Below are 18797 nucleotides of genomic sequence, written 5' to 3'. Positions count from 1 at the left end.
GTGTACGGGGGAAATGTTAGGGAGCAGGGAGCTCTCACCTTCCGCTTCCCATACCTCAGAAGATGCCGTACACCTGCCTCTCATTGCTGGGAGTGTACGGGAGAAATGTTAGGGAGCAGGGCGCTCTCACCTTCCGCTTCCCATACCTCAGAAGATGCCGTACACCTGCCTCTCATTGCTGGGAGTGTACGGGAGAAATGTTAGGGAGCAGGAAGCTCTCACCTTCCGCTTCCCATACCTCAGAAGATGCCGTACACCTGCCTCTCATTGCTGGGAGTGTACGGGGGAAATGTTAGGGAGCAGGGAGCTCTCACCTTCCGCTTCCCATACCTCAGAAGATGATGTACACCTGCCTCTCATTGCTGGGGGTGTACGGGAGAAATGTTAGGGAGCAGGGAGCTCTCACCTTCCGCTTCCCATACCTCAGAAGATGCCGTACACCTGCCTCTCATTGCTGGGGGTGTATGGGAGAAATGTTAGGGAGCAGGGAGCTCTCACCTTCCGCTTCCCATACCTCAGAAGATGCCGTACACCTGCCTCTCATTGCTGGGAGTGTACGGGAGAAATGTTAGGGAGCAGGGAGCTCTCACCTTTCGCTTCCCATACCTCAGAAGATGCCGTACACCTGCCTCTCATTGCTGGGAGTGTACGGGGGAAATGTTAGGGAGCAGGGAGCTCTCACCTTCCGCCTCCCATACCTCAGAAGATGCCGTACACCTGCCTCTCATTGCTGGGAGTGTACGGGGGAAATGTTAGGGAGCAGGGAGCTCTCACCTTCCGCTTCCCATACCTCAGAAGATGCCGTACACCTGCCTCTCATTGCTGGGAGTGTACGGGAGAAATGTTAGGGAGCAGGGAGCTCTCACCTTTCGCTTCCCATACCTCAGAAGATGCCGTACACCTGCCTCTCATTGCTGGGAGTGTACGGGGGAAATGTTAGGGAGCAGGGAGCTCTCACCTTCTGCCTCCCATACCTCAGAAGATGCCGTACACCTGCCTCTCATTGCTAGGAGTGTACGGGGGAAATGTTAGGGAGCAGGGAGCTCTCACCTTCCGCTTCCCATACCTCAGAAGATGCCGTACACCTGCCTCTCATTGCTGGGAGTGTACGGGGGAAATGTTAGGGAGCAGGGAGCTCTCACCTTCCGCTTCCCATACCTCAGAAGATGCCGTACACCTGCCTCTCATTGCTGGGAGTGTACGGGAGAAATGTTAGGGAGCAGGGAGCTCTCACCTTCCGCTTCCCATACCTCAGAAGATTCCGTACACCTGCCTCTCATTGCTGGGAGTGTACGGGAGAAATGTTAGGGAGCAGGGAGCTCTCACCTTCCGCTTCCCATACCTCAGAAGATGCCGTGCACCTGCCTCTCATTGCTGGGAGTGTACGGGGGAAATGTTAGGGAGCAGGGAGCTCTCACCTTCCGCTTCCCATACCTCAGAAGATGCCGTACACTTGCCTCTCATTGCTGGGAGTGTACGGGGGAAATGTTAGGGAGCAGGGAGCTCTCACCTTCCACTTCCCATACCTCAGAAGATGATGTACACCTGCCTCTCATTGCTGGGGGTGTACGGGAGAAATGTTAGGGAGCAGGGAGCTCTCACCTTCCGCTTCCCATACCTCAGAAGATGCCGTACACCTGCCTCTCATTGCTGGGAGTGTACGGGAGAAATGTTAGGGAGCAGGGAGCTCTCACCTTTCGCTTCCCATACCTCAGAAGATGCCGTACACCTGCCTCTCATTGCTGGGAGTGTACGGGAGAAATGTTAGGGAGCAGGGAGCTCTCACCTTCCGCTTCCCATACCTCAGAAGATGCCGTACACCTGCCTCTCATTGCTGGGAGTGTACTGGGAAATGTTAGGGGGCAGGGACCTCTCGCCTTCACCTCCCCGTACCTCAGAAGATGCTGTACACCTGCCTCTCATTGCTGGGAGTGTACGGGGGAAATGTTAGGGGGCAGGGACCTGTCACCTTCCGCTTCCCATACCTCAATAGATGCCGTACACCTGCCTCTCATTGCTGGGAGTGTACGGGGGAAATGTTGGGGAGCAGGGACCCCTCACCTTCCGCTTCCCATACCTCAGTAGATGCCGTTCACCTGCCTCTCATTGCTGGGAGTGTACGGGGGAAATGTTAGGGAGCAGGGAGCTCTCACCTTCCGCTTCCCATACCTCAGTAGATGCCATGCACCTGCCTCTCATTGCTGGGAGTGTACGGGGGAAATGTTGGGGAGCAGGGACCCCTCACCTTCCGCCTTCCATACCTCAGAAGATGCTGTACACCTGCCTCTCATTGCTGGGAGTGTATGGGGGAAATGTTAGGGAGCAGGGACCCCTCACCTTCCGCTTCCCATACCTCAGAAGATGCTGTACACCTGCCTCTCAGTGCTGGGGGTGTACGGGGGAAATGTTGGGGAGCAGGGACCCCTCACCTTCCGCCTTGCATACCTCAGAAGATGCTGTATACCTGCCTCTCATTGCTGGGAGTGTACGGGGAAATGTTAGGGGGCAGGGACCTCTCGCCTTCACCTCCCCGTACCTCAGAAGATGCTGTACACCTGCCTCTCATTGCTGGGAGTGTACGGGGGAAATGTTAGGGGGCAGGGACCTGTCACCTTCCGCTTCCCATACGACAATAGATGCCGTACACCTGCCTCTCATTGCTGGGAGTGTACGGGGGAAATGTTGGGGAGCAGGGACCCCTCACCTTCCGCTTCCCATACCTCAGAAGATGCTGTACACCTGCCTCTCATTGCTGGGAGTGTACGGGGGAAATGTTAGGGAGCAGGGAGCTCTCACCTTCCGCTTCCCATACCTCAGTAGATGCCGTTCACCTGCCTCTCATTGCTGGGAGTGTACGGGGGAAATGTTGGGGAGCAGGGACCCCTCACCTTCCGCCTTCCATACCTCAGAAGATGCTGTACACCTGCCTCTCATTGCTGGGAGTGTATGGGGGAAATGTTAGGGAGCAGGGACCCCTCACCTTCCGCTTCCCATACCTCAGAAGATGCTGTACACCTGCCTCTCATTGCTGGGGGTGTACGGGGGAAATGTTGGGGAGCAGGGACCCCTCACCTTCCGCCTTGCATACCTCAGAAGATGCTGTATACCTGCCTCTCATTGCTGGGAGTGTACGGGGGAAATGTTAGGGAGCAGGGACCTTTCGCCTTCCGCTTCCCATTCCTCAGAAGATGCTGTACACCTGCCTCTCATTGCTGGGAGTGTACGGGGGAAATGTTAGGGAGCAGGGACCTCTCACCTTCTGCTTCCCATACCTCAAAAGATGCTGTACACCTGCCTCTCATTGCTGGGGGTGTACGGGGGAACGTTAGGGAGCAGGGACCCCTCGCCTTCCGCTTCCCATAACTCAGAAGATGCCGTACACCTGCCTCTCATTGCTGGGAGTGTACGGGGGAAATGTTAGGGAGCAGGGGCCCCTCACCTTCCGCTTCCCATACCTCAGAAGATGCTGTACACCTGCCTCTCATTGCTGGGAGTGTAAGGGGAAATGTTAGGGAGCAGGGAGCTCTCACCTTCCGCTTCCCATACCTCTCATTGCTGGGAGTTGTACGGGAGAAATGTTAGGGAGCAGGGGAGCTCTCGCCTTCCGCTTCCCATACCTCAGAAGATACTGTACACCTGCCTCTCATTGCTGGGAGTGTAAGGGGAAATGTTAGGGAGCAGGGAGCTCTCACCTTCCGCTTCCCATACCTCAGAAGATGCCGTACATCTGCCTCTCATTGCTGGGAGTGTACTGGGAAATGTTAGGGAGCAGGGAGCTCTCACCTTCCGCTTCCCATACCTCAGAAGTTGCCGTACATCTGCCTCTCATTGCTGGAAGTGTTCGGGGGAAATGTTAGGGAGCAGGGAGCTCTCACCTTCCGCTTCCCATACCTCAGAAGATGCCGTTCACCTGCCTCTCATTGCTGGGAGTGTACGGGGGAAATGTTAGGGAGCAGGGAGCTCTCACCTTCCGCTTCCCATACCTCAGAAGATGCCGTACACCTGCCTCTCATTGCTGGGAGTGTACGGGGGAAATGTTAGGGAGCAGGGAGCTCTCACCTTCCGCTCCCCGTACCTCAGAAGATGCTGTACACCTGCTTCTCATTGCTGGGAGTGTACGGAGGAAATGTTATGGAGCAGGGGCCCCTCACCTTCCGCTTCCCATACCTCAGAAGGGGTGGTATTCATGTGACCGGCGGTCGGGAGACCGACAGTCACATGACCTCCTCCACCATCCCGACCCCTCACTATCCCGATGGTCAGCATGCCGACCAACAGGGACTATTTCCACTCGTGGGTGTCCACGACACCCATAGAGTGGGAACAGAACCCGTGGCGACCGCAGGTCGCCACCGAGCCCGCAAGGGGCTTGCTGCACTCGCCCCTCCCCGCCGAGATCCCAGCGTCTGTAAGCTGACCGGCGGTCTCCTGACTGCCGGTCAGCCATACACCCCCTCAGAAGATGCCTCTCTTTGCACACAAAACAAACACATTATTCCTGTAGCCAGCCACTGTGTCCTTTACTGGAATCCAAGGAGGTCCTTTGGGACAACTCTTTTGTTCAGTGACTGATGAGAAAGATTCGAAATATAGGGGGTCATTCCGAGTTGTTCGCTCGGTAAAAATCTTCGCATTGCAGCGATTTTCCGCTTAATGCGCATGCGCAATGTCCGCACTGCGACTGCGCCAAGTAAATTTGCTATGCAGTTAGGATTTTTACTCACGGCTTTTTCATCGTTCTGGCGATCGTAATGTGATTGACAGGAAATGGGTGTTACTGGGCGGAAACAGGCCGTTTTATGGGCGTGTGGGAAAAAACGCTACCGTTTCCGGAAAAAACGCAGGAGTGGCCGGAGAAACGGAGGAGTGTCTGGGCGAACGCTGGGTGTGTTTGTGACGTCAAACCAGGAACGACAAGCAGTGAAATGATCGCAGATGCCGAGTAAGTCTGGAGCTACTCAGAAACTGCTACGAGGTGTGTAATCGCAATATTGCGAATACATCGTTCACAATTTTAAGATGCTAAGATTCACTCCCAGTAGGCGGCGGCTTAGCGTGTGCAATACTGCTAAAATCCGCTTGCGAGCGAACAACTCGGAATGAAGGCCATAGTACGACCACTAAGAGGGATCACTTACAGCCCACCCTCTAAATTTATGTTCACGTCCCGTCTGCATGCAAACCTCAGCAAATGCTGCTGCGCGCACAGCCTAGGAGGGGCTTGTCTACACTCCCCGTAGCAGAGTAATGGCCCTCACTGTCACCCTCCCCACCTATAATCCAGCTCTGCCAGCTTTACTCAGTCATTTCCCCTCATAGTGTCAGTGGTTCCCACACACGGTCCTCAGGGCACCCCAACAGTCCAGGCTTTAAGGAGATCCCTGCTTGTGCAAAGATGGCATGATCAACTGATGGACTAATTAAATCACCTGTGCTTAAGCATGGATAGCCTTTAAAACCTGACCTGTTGTGGTGCCTTGAGAACTGTGTTTTGTAAGCACTGGTCTAAGTCATTGTATTGGTGGTATGTGGTCATAGATTCTGTTGAGTATGAGTACGCAGAATAGGTTCCTGTCTCCCCAATAGAGGGGAATGGTACAGATAGTAGGATACCGTCATCTTCAGTTTCATAACCTAGAGGGTTTACTATAAGGGATAAGGTAGGAGTGCTGGTTAAGAGACTGGAGAGTAGCGTAGGATGGGGAACTGGGTCACCACTCCGATCAGTGCAGTGCTGTTCTAGGGGCTTAATTCAGACCTGATCACAGCAGCAAAATTGTTCTCTAATGGGCAAAACTGTGTGCACTGCAGGTGGGGCAGATGTAACATGTGCAGAGAGAGTTAGATGTGGGTGTGTTATATTGTTTCTGTGCAGGGTAAATACTGGCTGCTTTATTTTTACACTGCAATTTAGATTTCAGTTTGAACATCCCCCACCCAAATTAACTCTCTCTGCACATGTTACATGTGCCCCACCTGCAGTGCAGCATGGTTTTGCCCATTAGAGAACAATTTTGCTGCTGCGATCAGGTCTGAATTAGGCCCTAGATTGGTTTACATAGGCCCTTATTCAGCAAGCATCGCAACGTTCTGTGTGGTCGGGGAGATGAGATGTGATCGCATCACATTGATGCGAACGCCTCTGCGTGATAGGCAGGGGCGGTCAGGGACGTTTTTGGGGTGGCGGCTGCATGACGTCACAGATGGGTAAAATGGTGGCAGATTCATAGCCAGAGGGCCACCCTTATTTTTTCGGGTCTGCGATCGCATCGCTGGCGGTACCCAGCATGTGAGTGCTAGCAGCTGCATTACGATCGCATCCCTGGCGGTATCCAGCATGTGAGTGCTAGCAGCTGCATTACGATCGCATCGCTGGCGGTATCCAGTATGTGAGTGCTAGCAGCTGCATTACGATCGCATCGCTGGCGGTACCCAGCATGTGAGTGCTAGCAGCTGCATTACGATCGCATCGCTGGCGGTATCCAGCATGTGAGTGCTAGCAGCTGCATTACGATCGCATCGCTGGCGGTATCCAGCATGTGAGTGCTAGCAGCTGCATTACGATCGCATCCCTGGCGGTATCCAGCATGTGAGTGCTAGCAGCTGCATTACGATCGCATCCCTGGCGGTATCCAGCATGTGAGTGCTAGCAGCTGCATTACGATCGCATCGCTGGCGGTATCCAGTATGTGAGTGCTAGCAGCTGCATTACGATCGCATCGCCGGCGGTACCCAGCATGTGAGTGCTAGCAGCTGCATTACGATCGCATCGCTGGCGGTATCCAGCATGTGAGTGCTAGCAGCTGCATTACGATCGCATCCCTGGCGGTATCCAGCATGTGAGTGCTAGCAGCTGCATTACGATCGCATCGCTGGCGGTATCCAGCATGTGAGTGCTAGCAGCTGCATTACGATCGCATCCCTGGCGGTATCCAGCATGTGAGTGCTAGCAGCTGCATTACGATCGCATCGCTGGCGGTATCCAGCATGTGAGTGCTAGCAGCTGCATTACGATCGCATCGCTGGCGGTATCCAGCATGTGAGTGCTAGCAGCTGCATTACGATCGCATCGCTGGCGGTATCCAGCACGTGAGTGCTAGCAGTTGCATTACGATCGCATCGCTGGCGGTATCCAGTATGTGAGTGCTAGCAGCTGCATTACGATCGCATCGCTGGCGGTATCCAGCATGTGAGTGCTAGCAGCTGCATTACGATCGCATCGCTGGCGGTATCCAGCATGTGAGTGCTAGCAGCTGCATTACGATCGCATCGCTGGCGGTATCCAGCACGTGAGTGCTAGCAGTTGCATTACGATCGCATCCCTGGCGGTATCCAGCATGTGAGTGCTAGCAGCTGCATTACGATCGCATCGCTGGCGGTATCCAGCATGTGAGTGCTAGCAGCTGCATTACGATCGCATCCCTGGCGGTATCCAGCATGTGAGTGCTAGCAGCTGCATTACGATCGCATCGCTGGCGGTACCCAGCATGTGAGTGCTAGCAGCTGCATTACGATCGCATCGCTGGCGGTATCCAGCATGTGCGTGCTAGCAGTTGCATTACGATCGCATCCCTGGCGGTATCCAGCATGTGAGTGCTAGCAGCTGCATTACGATCGCATCGCTGGCGGTATCCAGCATGTGCGTGCTAGCAGTTGCATTACGATCGCATCCCTGGCGGTATCCAGCATGTGAGTGCTAGCAGCTGCATTACGATCGCATTGCTGGCGGTATCCAGCATGTGAGTGCTAGCAGCTGCATTACGATCGCATCGCTGGCGGTATCCAGCATGTGAGTGCTAGCAGCTGCATTACGATCGCATCGCTGGCGGTATCCAGCATGTGAGTGCTAGCAGCTGCATTACGATCGCATCCCTGGCGGTATCCAGCATGTGAGTGCTAGCAGCTGCATTACGATCGCATCCCTGGCGGTATCCAGCATGTGAGTGCTAGCAGCTGCATTACGATCGCATCGCTGGCGGTATCCAGCATGTGAGTGCTAGCAGCTGCATTACGATCGCATCCCTGGCGGTATCCAGCATGTGAGTGCTAGCAGCTGCATTACGATCGCATCGCTGGCGGTATCCAGCATGTGAGTGCTAGCAGCTGCATTACGATCGCATTGCTGGCGGTATCCAGCATGTGAGTGCTAGCAGCTGCATTACGATCGCATCGCTGGCGGTATCCAGCATGTGCGTGCTAGCAGTTGCATTACGATCGCATCCCTGGCGGTATCCAGCATGTGAGTGCTAGCAGCTGCATTACGATCGCATCGCTGGCGGTATCCAGCATGTGCGTGCTAGCAGCTGCATTACGATCGCATCGCTGGCGGTATCCAGCATGTGCGTGCTAGCAGTTGCATTACGATCGCATCCCTGGCGGTATCCAGCATGTGAGTGCTAGCAGCTGCATTACGATCGCATCGCTGGCGGTATCCAGCATGTGCGTGCTAGCAGCTGCATTACGATCGCATCGCTGGCGGTATCCAGCATGTGCGTGCTAGCAGCTGCATTACGATCGCATCGCTGGCGGTATCCAGCATGTGAGTGCTAGCAGTTGCATTACGATCGCATCCCTGGCGGTATCCAGCATGTGAGTGCTAGCAGCTGCATTACGATCGCATTGCTGGCGGTATCCAGCATGTGAGTGCTAGCAGCTGCATTACGATCGCATCCCTGGCGGTATCCAGCATGTGAGTGCTAGCAGCTGCATTACGATCGCATCGCTGGCGGTATCCAGCATGTGAGTGCTAGCAGCTGCATTACGATCGCATCCCTGGCGGTATCCAGCATGTGAGTGCTAGCAGCTGCATTACGATCGCATCGCTGGCGGTATCCAGCATGTGAGTGCTAGCAGCTGCATTACGATCGCATTGCTGGCGGTATCCAGCATGTGAGTGCTAGCAGCTGCATTACGATCGCATCCCTGGCGGTATCCAGCATGTGAGTGCTAGCAGCTGCATTACGATCGCATCGCTGGCGGTATCCAGCATGTGAGTGCTAGCAGCTGCATTACGATCGCATCGCTGGCGGTATCCAGCATGTGAGTGCTAGCAGTTGCATTACGATCGCATCCCTGGCGGTATCCAGCATGTGAGTGCTAGCAGCTGCATTACGATCGCATCGCTGGCGGTACCCAGCATGTGAGTGCTAGCAGCTGCATTACGATCGCATCGCTGGCGGTATCCAGCATGTGAGTGCTAGCAGTTGCAGTTTTGCTGAAGCTGAATAAGGTCGATCGTCTTTGATAAGCAATGGGCAGCACACGCTGGATTAGTACAACCGGAACGCAACGGACACGGAGGACTCTCCAACTGTACAATGAAAGAAAACCAGATGTGGTCCCTAAGGGCCGCACAGCGACGGAACGTCACAGAAACCAGCGCCTGCATAAAACCTGCCTCTACCTCCTCTGTCTCCATTACGTCAATTCACAAAGATACAGATGATATACACGTGTAACCGTGCGCTGTATTATTCTATGAGGCTGTGATTCAGCCGTAGGTAATGTCTATCATTAGGTGTGACAGATCTCATCAGTCTCCTATGGTCCCTCAGATAAGGGTATACACAGGTGACCCCATACTGTCAGTCACAGGCGGATCTCGGGAACTCTATGGATCCAGCACAATACCGGCCCCCGGGGCCGCACGAGAGATGTGGAAGCTGCGTCATTATTCCTGGTGCTCGGTGAATGTTCATCAGCATCGCCCACAAGCCTATGCCTTTACCATCTTCATATACACTGCTCAAAAAAATAAAGGGAACACTAAAATAACACATCCTAGATCTGAATGAATGAAATATTCTTATTAAATATTTGTTCTTTACATAGTTGACTGTGCTGACAACAAAATCACACAAATATTATCAATGGAAATCAAATTTATTAACCCATGGAGGTCTGGATTTGGAGTCACACTCAAAATTAAAGTGGAAAAACACACTACAGGCTGATCCAACTTTGATGTAATGTCCTTAAAACAAGTAAAAATGAGGCTCAGTAGTGTGTGTGGCCTCCTCGTGCCTGTATGACCTCCCTACAACGCCTGGGCATGCTCCTGATGAGGTGGCGGATGGTCTCCTGAGGGATCTCCTCCCAGACCTGGACTAAAGCATCCGCCAACTCCTGGACAGTCTGTGGTGCAACGTGGCATTGGTGGATCGAGCGAGACAAGGTGTCCCAGATGTGCTCAATTGGATTCAGGTCTGGGGAACGGGTGGGCCAGTGCATAGCATCAATGCCTTCGTCTTGCAGGAACTGCTGACACACTCCAGCCACATGAGGTCTAGCATTGTCTTGCATTAGGAGGAACCCAGGGCCAACCGCACCAGCATATGGTCTCACAAGGGGTCTGAGGATCTCATTTCGGAACCTAATGGCAGTCAGGCTACCTCTGGCGAGCACATGGAGGGCTGTGCGGCCCCCCAAAGAAATGCCACCCCACACCATTACTGACCCACTGCCAAACCGGTCATGCTGGAGGATGTTGTAGGCAGCAGAACGTTCTCCTTGGTGTCTCCAGACTCTGTCACATGTGCTCAGTGAGAACCTTTCATCTGTGAAGAGCACAGGATGCCAGTGGTGAATTTGCCAATCTTGGTGTTCTCTAGCAAATGTCAAACGTCCTGCACGGTGTTGGGCTGTAAGCACAACCCCCACCTGTGGACGTCAGGCCCTCATACCACCCTCATGGAGTCTGTTTCTGATCGTTTGAGTAGACACATGCACATTTGTGGCTTGCTGGAGGTCATTTTGCAGGGCTCTGGCAGTGCTCCTCCTGTTCCTCATTGCACAAAGGCGGAGGTAGCGGTCCTGCTGCTGGGTTGTTGCCCTCCTACGGTCTCCTCATGTACTGGCCTGTCTCCTGGTAGTGCCTCCATGCTCTGGACACTACGCTGACAGACACAGCAAACCTTCTTGCCACAGCTCGCATTAATGTGCCATCCTGGATGAGCTGCACTACCTGAGCCACTTGTGTGGGTTGTAGGGAGGTCATACTGGCACGTGGAGGCCACAGACACTACTGAGCCTCATTTTGACTTGTTTTAAGGACATTACATCAAAGTTGGATCAGCCTGTAGTGTGTTTTTCCACTTTAATTTTGAGTGTGACTCCAAATCCAGACCTCCATGGGTTAATAAATTTGATTTCCATTGATCATTTTTGTGTGATTTTGTTGTCGGCACATTCATCTAAGTATTTAATAAGAATATTTCATTCATTCAGATCTAGGATGTGTTATTTTAGTGTTCCCTTTATTTTTTTGAGCAGTTAATAACTAGGCAGTACCTGCTGATGGGGTGGAGGGGTAATGTACAGTAACTGTGGGCCATGTAGTCCGGAGGGGGTGTCCTCACCCGCATCCGGTGCATTTATATTACTCACCCTCCACCTGGACAGCAGTGTAGGGATACTTTACTCGTATCTGTCAGAGACCATAATAATGGAATAATATTAGAGCGGATTGTAGAGTTGGGAGAAGTAGGTTTGGTGAGTAAGAGCATTGGCTGCAAGACAATAGTACGGAGATACTCGCTTGAGACCCCAATATGAATCTTTCTTTGTGTCTGATCCGACTGTCTGTCATCTCCTTCAGCCATCTGTCCTAAATACCCTGTCCAACTACCTGCAATGCCCTACATCGGTGGTTCCCAAACTGAGTGCCTATGCACCCTGGGGTGCCTCAGGACATTTGCAGGGGTGCCTCAGGTTGGTGGTCCAGGACCAATTCAGACTATTTTTGGTGGAAGTAATAGGCAAAAGCAGCGCTTGTGGCTGCCAATTATAAAATAGGACAAAGAGAAGCCAATATTGTCCCGCAACACACTAAAGAAACTAAGGATGACATATAAACATAAATTACTTTTCTCTATCGTCCTTGTGGATGCTGGGGTTCCTGAAAGGACCATGGGGAATAGCGGCTCCGCAGGAGACAGGGCACAAAAAGTAAAGCTTTCCGATCAGGTGGTGTGCACTGGCTCCTCCCCCTATGACCCTCCTCCAGACTCCAGTTAGATTTTTGTGCCCGGCCGAGAAGGGTGCAATCTAGGTGGCTCTCCTAAAGAGCTGCTTAGAGAAAGTTTAGCTTAGGTTTTTTATTTTACAGTGAGTCCTGCTGGCAACAGGATCACTGCAACGAGGGACTTAGGGGAGAAGGAGTGAACTCACCTGCGTGCAGGATGGATTGGCTTCTTGGCTACTGGACATCAGCTCCAGAGGGACGATCACAGGTACAGCCTGGATGGTCACCGGAGCCGCGCCGCCGGCCCCCTTGCAGATGCTGAAGTAAGAAGAGGTCCAGAATCGGCGGCTGAAGACTCCTGCAGTCTTCTAAAGGTAGCGCACAGCACTGCAGCTGTGCGCCATTTTCCTCTCAGCACACTTCACACGGCAGTCACTGAGGGTGCAGGGCGCTGGGAGGGGGGCGCCCTGGGAGGCAAATGAAAACCTTTTTTGGCGAAAAATACCTCACATATAGCCCCCAGAGGCTATATGGAGATATTTAACCCCTGCCAAGATTCACTAAATAGCGGGAGACGAGCCCGCCGAAAAAGGGGCGGGGCCTATCTCCTCAGCACACAGCGCCATTTTCTCTCACAGAAAGCCTGGAGAGAAGGCTCCCAGGCTCTCCCCTGCACTGCACTACAGAAACAGGGTTAAAACAGAGAGGGGGGGCACTGATTTTGGCGATATTGAGATATATATAAAGATGCTATAAGGGAAAACACTTATATAAGGTTGTCCCTATATAATTATAGCGTTTTGGTGTGTGCTGGCAAACTCTCCCTCTGTCTCCCCAAAGGGCTAGTGTGGGTCCTGTCCTCTGTCAGAGCATTCCCGGTGTGTGTGCTGTGTGTCGGTACGTGTGTGTCGACATGTATGAGGACGATGTTGGTGAGGAGGCGGAGAAATTGCCTGTAATGGTGATGTCACTCTCTAGGGAGTCGACACCGGAATGGATGGCTTATTTAGGGAATTACGTGAGAATGTCAACACGCTGCAAGGTCGGTTGACGACGTGAGACGGCCGACAAACTATTAGTACCGGTCCAGGCGTCTCAGAAACACCGTCAGGGGCGTTAAAAACGCCCATTTACCTCAGTCGGTCGACACAGACACATACACGGACACTGAATCCAGTGTCGACGGTGAATAAACAAACGTATTTCTCATTAGGGCCACACGTTAAGGGCAATGAAGGAGGTGTTGCATATTTCTGATACTACAAGTACCACAAAAAAGGGTATTATGTGGGAGTGAAAAAACTACCTGTAGTTTTTCCTGAATCAGATAAAATAAAATGAAGTGTGTGATGATGCGTGGGGTTACCCCGATAGCAAATATTGGCGTTATACCCTTTCCCGCCAGAAATTAGGGCGCGTTGGGAAACACCTCTTAGGGTGATAAGGCGCTCACACGCTTATCAAGTGGCGTTACCGTCTCCAGATACGGCCGCCCTCAAGGAGCCAGCTGATAGGAAGCTGGAAAGATATCCTAAAAAGTATATACACACATACGGTGGTTATACTGCGACCAGCGATCGCCATCAGCCTGGAGATGCAGTGCTGGGTTGGCTTGGTCGGATTCCCTGACTGAAAATATTTTATTCATATAGAGCATTTAATAGGATGCATTCTATATATATGTACGTGAGATGCACAGAGGGATATTTGCTCTCTGGCATCAAGATAAGTACGTTGTCCATATCACCCAGAAGATGTCATGGACACGACAGTGGTCAGGTGATACAGATCCCATACGGCACATGGAAGTATTGCCGTATAAAGGGAAGGAGTTAGTTGGGGTCGGTCCATCGGACCTGGGGACCACGGCAACAGCTGGGAAATCCAACCTTTTTACCCCAAGTTACATCTCAGCTGAAAAAGACACCGTCTTTTCAGCCTCAATCCTTCCTTTCCCATGAGGGCATGCAGGCAAAAGGCCAGTCATATCTGCCCAGACATAGAGGTAAGGGAAGTAGACTGCAGCAGGCAGCCCCTTCCCAGGAAAAGAAGCCCTCCACCGCGTCTGCCAAGTCCTCAGCATGACGCTGGGGCCATGCAAGCGGACTCAAGGTGGGGGGGTAGTCTCAAGAGTCTCAGCGCGCAGTGGGATCACTCGCAGGTTGACCCCTAGATAGTACAAGTATTATCCCAGGGGTACAGATTGGAGAGTCGAGACATCTTCTCCTCGCAGGTTTCTGAAGTCTGCTTTACCAACGGCTCCCTCCGACAGGGAGGCAGCATTGGAAACAATTCACAAGCTGTATATCCAGCAGGTGATAATCAAAGTACCCCTCCTACAACAAGGAAAAGGGTATTATTTTTCCACACTATATTGTGGTACTGACGCCAGACGGCTTGGTGAGACATAGTCTAAACTGAAATCTTTGAACACTTACATAAAAGGTTCAAATCGAGATGGAGTCACTCAGAGCAGTGATAGCGAACCGGAAAAAAGGGGACTATATGGTGTCCCTGGACATCAAGGATTACCTCCATGTCCAAATTTGCCCTTCTCAACAAGGGTACCTCTGGTTCGTGGTACAGAACTGTCAATATCAGTTTCAGACGATGCCGTTTGAATTATCCACGGCACCCCGGGCCTTTTACCAAGGTAATGGCCGAAAAGATGTTTCTTCAAAGAAAAAAGGCATCTAAATTATCCCTTACTTGGACGATATCCTGAAAAGGGCAAGTTCCAGAGAACAGTTGGAGGTCGGAAGAGCACTATCTAAAGTAGTTCTACGACAGCACGACTGGATTCTAAATATTCCAAGAATCGCAGCTGTTTTCCGACGATACGTCTGCTGTTCCTAGGAATGATTCTGGGCATAGTCCAGAAAAAGGTGTTCCTCCGGGAGGAAAAAGCCAAGGAGTTATTCGACCTAGTCAGAAACCTCCTAAAACCAGGCCAAGTATCAGTGCATCAATGCACAGGAGTCCTGGGAAAAATGGTGGCTTCTTACGAAGCGATTCCATTCGGCAGATCTCAGGGGATTTGCTGGACGAATGGTCCGGATCGCATTTTCAGATGCATCAGCGGATAATCCTGTCTCCAAGGACAAGGGTGTCTCTTCTGTGGGGGCTGCAGAGTGCTCATCTTTTAGAGGGCAGCACACTCAGCATTCAGGACTGTGTTCTGGGGACCACGGATACCAGCCTGAGAGGCTGGGGAGTAGTCACACAGGGAAAAAAAAATTTCCAAGGAAGTGTGGTCAAGTCTGGAGACTTCTCTCCACATGAATATACTGGAGCTAAGGGCAATTTACAATGCTCTGAGCCTAGGAAGACTCCTGCTTCAAAGTCAACCGGTGCTGATCCAGTAGGACATCATCATGGCGGTCGCCCACGTTATCAGACGGGGCGACACAAGAAGCAGGAGGGCAATGACAGCAAGGATTCTTCGCTGGGCGGAAAATCATGTGATAACACTGTCAGCAGTGTTCATTCCGGGAGTGGGCAACTGGGAAGATTTCCTCAGCATAAATGAATTCCACCCGGAAAAGTGGAAACTTAATCTGGAAGTTTCCACATGATTGTAAACCGTTGGGAAAGACCAAAGGTGGTTATGATGGCGTCCCACCTGAAGCGCCAGGTCAAGAGACACTCAGGCAATAGCTGGGACGCTCTGGTAACACCGTCGGTGTACCAGTCGGTGTATGTGTTCCATCCTCTGCTTTTCATACCCAATGTATTGAAAATGATAGGAAGGAGAGGAGTAAGAACTATACTCGTGGCTCCGGTTTGGCCAAGAAGGACTTGGTTCCCGGAACTTCAAGAGATACTAAGAAGGGTCTTGATTCGGCAAGAACCGTGTCTGTTCCGGGACTTACCGCAGCTGCGTTGACGCCAAGGCGGGTGAACGCCGGATCCTAAGGGAAAGAGGCATTCCGGAAGAGGTCATCCCTACCCTGGTCAGAGCCAGGAAGGAGGTGACCGCACAACATTATCACCACTTAGGTGAATATATGTGCCAGGGTGTGAGTCCAGGAAGGCTCCACGGAAGAATTTCAACTAGGTTAATTTCTACATTTCCTGCAAACAGGAGTGTCTATGGGTCTCAAATTGGGTCCATTAAGGTTCAAATTTCGGCCTGTTGATTTTCTTCCAGAAAGAAATTGGCTTCAGTTCCTGAAGTCCAGAAGTTGTTAAGGGAGTACTGCATATACAGCCCCTTTGATGTCTCCAGTGGCACTGGGCGATCTCAACGTAGTTTTGGGATTCCTAAAAAATCACATTGGTTTAAACAACTCAAATCTGTGGATTTGATATATCTCACATGGAAAATGACCATGCTGTTGGTCCTGGCCTCGGCCAGGCGAGTGTCAGAATTGGCGGCTTTATCTCACAAAGCCAATATTGTCCCGCAACACACTAAAGAAACTAAGGATGACATATAAACATAAATTACTTATTGTTTTCTAAAATTCTCAATGAGAAACTTTTGGCCTAGCGGTGCCGTGAAAAAATTCTGATACTCTAGGGCGCCATGATTCAAAAAAGTTTGGGAACCACTGCCCTAAATACAACCTATCATACATCTCGTGATCCGCTGCCCTGCGCCCCATCTCTGCTAAGCCACCATAGATGAATCCTTTCCAACACTTAAACGGTCTCTGGGAAAACACCACCACCTCTTTATTTGAGCCTACCCCAATCCCACTGGCAGCCCCTCACGATTGTGGAAGTCGCTGTAGGTGGCACAGTGGTCAGTATTACACTGCAGGTCTCCTCTTATTCCAAACTGAGTGGCGCAGGGATTACATATGGTGTGAAGTGCTGTATAATTTCTCCTTCATCCACTAGGGGCCACTGGAGTGATATAAAAATAAGATTTTACTTACCGATAAATCTATTTCTCGTAGTCCGTAGTGGATGCTGGGGACTCCGTCAGGACCATGGGGAGTAGCGGCTCCGCAGGAGACAGGGCACAAAAGCAAGCTTTTAGGATCACATGGTGTGTACTGGCTCCTCCCCCTATGACCCTCCTCCAAGCCTCAGTTAGGTACTGTGCCCGGACGAGCGTACACAATAAGGAAGGATCTTGAATCCCGGGTAAGACCCAAACCAGCCACACCAATCACACCGTACAACTTGTGATCTGAACCCAGTTAACAGTATGATAACAATGAAGTAGCCTCTAAAAAAGATGGCTCACAACAATAATAACCCGATTTTTGTAACAATAACTATGTACAAGTAATGCAGACAATCCGCACTTGGGATGGGCGCCCAGGATCCACTACGGACTACGAGAAATAGATTTATCGGTAAGTAAAATCTTATTTTCTCTAACGTCCTAGTGGATGCTGGGGACTCCGTCAGGACCATGGGGATTATACCAAAGCTCCCAAACGGGCGGGAGAGTGCGGGTGACTCTGCAGCACCGAATGAGAGAACTCCAGGTCCTCCTCAGCCAGGGTATCAAATTTGTAGAATTTTACAAACGTGTTCCCCCCTGACCACGTAGCTGCTCGGCAAAATTTTAAAGCCGAGACCCCCTCGGGCATCCGCCCAAGATGAGCCCACCTTCCTTGTGGAATGGGCATTGACAGATTTTGGCTGTGGCAGGCCTGCCACAGACTGTGCAAGCTGAATTGTACTACAAATCCAACGAGCAATAGTCTGCTTAGAAGCAGGAGCACCCATCTTTTGGGGTGCATACAATATAAACAGCAAGTCAGACTTTCTGACTCCAGCCGTCCTGGAAATATATATATATATAATATATATATATATATATATATATATAATATATCTATTTTTAGGGCCCCGACAACGTCTAGCAACTTGGAGTCCTCCAAGTCCCTAGTAGCCGCAGGCACCACAATATGTTGTTTCAGGCGAAACGCTGACACCACCTTAGGAAGAAACTGGGGACGAGTCCGCAGTTCTGCCCTGTCCGATGGAAAAACAAATATGAGCTTTTTTTAAGACAAAGCCCCCAATTCTGACAATCGCCTGGCCGAGGCCAGGGCCACAACATGGTCCCTTTCCATGTGAGATATTTCAAATCCACAGATTTGATCGGTTCAAACCAATATGATTTGAGGAATCCCAACACTACGTTGAGATCCCACGGTGCCACTGGAGGCACACAAGGGGCTGTATATGCAATACTCCCTCGACAAACGTCTGGACTTCAGGAATTGAAGCCAATTTTTTCTGGAAGAAAATCTACAGGGCCGAAACTTGAACCTTAATGGACCCCAATTTGAGGCTCATAGACACTCCTGTTTTCAGGAAGTGCAGAAATCGACCTAGTTGAAATTTTTTCGTGGGGCCTTCCTGGCCTCACCCACGTAACATATTTTCACCACATGTGGTGATAACGTTGTGCGGTCACCTCCTTCCTGGCTTTGACCAGGGTAGGTATGACCTCTTCCGGAATGCCTTTTCCCTTAGGATCCGGCGTTCAACCGCCATGCCGTCAAACGCAGTCGCGGTAAGTCTTGGAACAGACAAGGTCCCTGCTGGAGCAGGTCCTTTCTTAGAGGCAGATGCCACGGTTCCTCTTGGAACAGACATGGTTCTTGCTGAAAGCAAATCCCATCTTAGCTCCCGAGGCCATTAGTCCTCTGTGAGCATCTCTTGAAGTTCCGGGTACCAAGTCCCTCTTGGCCAATCCGGAGCCACGAGTATAGTTCTTACTCCTCTACGTCTTATAATTCTCAATACCTTGGTTATGAGAAGCAGAAGAGGGAACACATACACCGACTGTTACACCCACGGTGTTACCAGGACGTCCACAGCTATCGCCTGAAGGTCTCGTGACCTGGCGCAATACCTGTCCCGT

This window comes from Pseudophryne corroboree, chromosome 10 (assembly GCF_028390025.1).
Source record: "Pseudophryne corroboree isolate aPseCor3 chromosome 10, aPseCor3.hap2, whole genome shotgun sequence".
In the NCBI taxonomy this organism is placed as follows: Eukaryota; Metazoa; Chordata; class Amphibia; order Anura; family Myobatrachidae; genus Pseudophryne; species Pseudophryne corroboree.
The sequence above is the reverse complement of the archived record's forward strand: the minus strand, read 5'-3'. Positions refer to the sequence as shown.